Source organism: Ovis aries, chromosome 2 (genome assembly GCF_016772045.2).
Source record: "Ovis aries strain OAR_USU_Benz2616 breed Rambouillet chromosome 2, ARS-UI_Ramb_v3.0, whole genome shotgun sequence".
NCBI lineage: Eukaryota > Metazoa > Chordata > Mammalia > Artiodactyla > Bovidae > Ovis > Ovis aries.
In genome coordinates, this window is record NC_056055.1 from 240,213,510 (window position 1) to 240,217,019 (window position 3,510).

The window sequence follows — 3,510 nt, forward strand, 5'->3', positions numbered from 1 at the left end:
ACAGAAGCCCTAAAGTGAAACTGAGTAACAGCTTGAAAATTCCTTTCCCCCAAAACAAAAGCCATTGTGGTTGAATTATTTCAGCTTTGCACTTGAGAATTGGGGAGACCAAAATTCCTTATTAAATTAAATATCCTGAACTTTTACTTTGAGTCTCTTAATATCAGAACCAATAATCTCCCCATACAAAAAAGAAAACACACATCTATGTATTAAAAATTATTTTCCATATGGATTTTACTAGAGTTCTAAACAACACCTTCTTCAAGCAGATAAAGAAAAATAATCTTAGAGAAGCATCTCCCACACAACTAAAATTTCAAGATTTAGGAGATTTAAAAGAAAATACAGAGTGTGCAGATGTGAAAAGGAAAGTGGGGTAGCTCTCTCACCTCACACAGATTTGATGACAATAATAGTGGTTATCTCAAGAGTGACTCACAAAAATCCGATGAGATAGGTATTAGTATTTCCATTCTATAAACAAATAAACTGAAACACAGATAGTTCAAGGCCATGACATTGGTAAATGATAGAGCCAGGATTCAAACCCAGCCCTCTTACAAATTCCAAATCCTGAACTTATCAATGAAAAACAGATCATGCTTGATTTCCCAGGCAAGAATATTGGAGTGGGTTGCCATTTCCTTCTCCAGGGGATCTTCCTGACCCAGGGATCAAATCCATGTCTCCCCTGTGTCTCCTGCATTGACAAGCAGGTTATTTACCACTGAGCCACCAGGGAAGCCCATAAAGAAAAAGATAGTAAACCCTATAATGTTAGTAACGTACTTTATTCAACATACCTGTATTAACTGTTGTTAGAAGCATCATATATATATTTTGCCTCTAACAAGTAAAAATGAGGCCAAAATAAAAAATTTACCTGGCATTTTAACTTCATACAGAGCAGACATACCACTGATCCCAATCCAAGAGTACATATAATTTCATGAAGTCTCTTAGAGTCTCTCTATTCGAAGTGTGGGGCTTCCCTGGTGGCTCAGCGGTAAAGAATCCGCTTGCCAGCAGGAGATGGGGTTTTTTTCCCTGGGTTGGGAAGATGCCCTGGAAAAGGAAACGGTGACTTATGAAGGACTTAGTGACTAAACAACAGCAACGATTTAAAGTGTAATTCCAAGCCAGCAGCTTTTGGATACCTAGGCGCTTCTTAGAAATACACAGTCTTGGGCTCCACTTCAGACCTTCTGAAACAGAATCTGCATTTTGACAAGATCCCCACGTGATTTGTATGCAAGTTAAAGTTTAAGAGGCACTGACTTAGACATGGGGGATTCCAGGTAAAGGAATTTCTCTCATCCCTACTGAAGTCTTCCATATTCAAAGACCAGGGAGGGAGAGAATGGTTAAGAATACACTCAGATTTCCTCTCTGGTTTTTAACTAAATCGTCTTCTTCTTTTTTTTTTTTTTTTTTAGTAACAGCATTATTGAGGTTTCATTACAGTTCATCCATTGAAGTGCACGATTCAATGGCTTTTAGCTTATTCAAAGTTGCACAACCATCACCACAATCAATTTTAGAACATTTCATCACCCTAAGAAGAAATCCCATACCCTTTAGAGGTCACCCCCTCTTTGTCTGCCAGCAATACCAGAGACCACCTGCAGTGCAGGAGACCCAGGATGGACTCCTGGGTTGGGAAGATCCCCTGGAGAAGGAAATGGCAATCTACTCCAATATTCTTGCCTGGGAAATCCCATGGACAGGGGAGCCTGGCGGGCTACAGTCCATGGGGTCACAAGAGTCAGACACGACTTAGTGACTAAACCACCAGCACCATTTTCTTTGCCCCCAGCCTCAGTTCCTAGGTAACCACTAATCTGCCTTCTGTCTCTGTAGATTTGTCTATGTCGGACATTTCATATAGGTGAAACTGTACAATGTAGGTCTTTCATGATTGGCTTGTTTCTCTTCCCATGTTTGCAAGGTCCATCCATGTTGTTCATCGATCCGTCTTGCTCCTTCCTCTCAAGTGGCAGTTGTTCTTTTTACAGATGTGTGGGTGTCAAGCAATGTGACCTCCTCCCCCATTTCTTCCCGGGGAGCTCCTGGGTGCCACTGCTCCCCTAGAAGAAGGCTTTTTGCTTCCATTGCTAACTACCCTGCTACGGAGGCCTTTTAAAGAGTTCCCCTTTTCCATCTTTTCCCTGGAACTTAGCAGCTCAAGCCTGGCTGGCCCTAGGCCAAGTTTCTCTCCACAGCACCTGCAGGCACTACCAGTGCTGCCACCTTATGCCCGTTCCTTGAAGTAGTGGACACTGGGTCAGGCACTGTCTTCCTCCCCGAGCCCAGCTCTTTGCTCTTTGCTCAGCACTCCAGGGTGTGACTCGTGACAGACTGTGACCAGGAGAGGTCGAGGGTGTGCTGTGTGGCCATGCATGCCTGGTGCCTCCAAACAGCCAAAAGCCAGAGAAAGAAGCAAATACAGATGCACTTCGGGCTAAAGGGGGCCTGTTTTGCAATCTCTCTTCCTGATTCTTGGCTGTTTCTTCAGCTCCCATTTCTCTTCCTCTCCTCAGTCCACTTTCATTTCCCTACGTTACTCTTCACAGAATAGGGAACCTAAACATCTTTTCCTGTTCATTTCTACCTGGATTGTTTTCTCTTGTCACTTCCAGCAGCATAACAGTTGTGTACATAGACATTTGGGTATGCTAAGTTACTTCTATAAAAAAGACAGCCAGTCTAAACATTCTGCCCTACTGAACAGCAAAACAAGGAAACGGTTTTCTGTTCTCCAAAATCAAGATGTTCTTCTTTAATGAATGAAGCTGCCCAAAGCCAAATTTTTGTTATGAAACGTAAATGATCAGTCCCAAAGAAAAACTAGCATGATAACAAAAGCATTTTCCCTAGATGCCTTTTCCTGGATTTGGAAACTTGTCTGAGTTCATTTGGGGGCGTATAGTTCCATTACAGATTGTTGTACATTGCTTAGCCTATACGTCCCCAGGTCATGTCCTTATTCCTGGGAAAAGCTTTCCAAAAGAAGACTTCAAGTACCTCAAGCTCTCTTTGCCACTCTATCAAGTTCGTTCAAGAAATGCTTGGATATTACTACATGCCAGCCCAGTGCTGTACGCAAGGCACACAAGGTACCAGCTCTCATGGGGGTTTGCCCTGGAGTAGATGGGAGGGAGGACAGGTAACAGACTGCAGCCCTGACCGACCTGCCATGTTCTTGGGTGATTCCTTCACTGCGTCTTGAAGAGTTCTGCTCTTACTGAGTGAAGCAGGAAAGAAAGACCCTGAGGTCTTGGACAGCAAGGAAGAAAAGCGGATATACTCATGAGTTCCTGGTAGCCTTGTAGAACCTTCTGCTTTCAACCTACTTTGAGCCTTGAATAACAAATAACCCTAAAAGCCACAGAGGTATCTCAGAGGGTGAGAACAAGAGCATTGATGGACTTCATAATGTCACTGGGTTCTTAAGCAATAGCTTATATGTATTAGGTTTAGAGGGCTTCCCTGGTGGCTCAGTTGGTA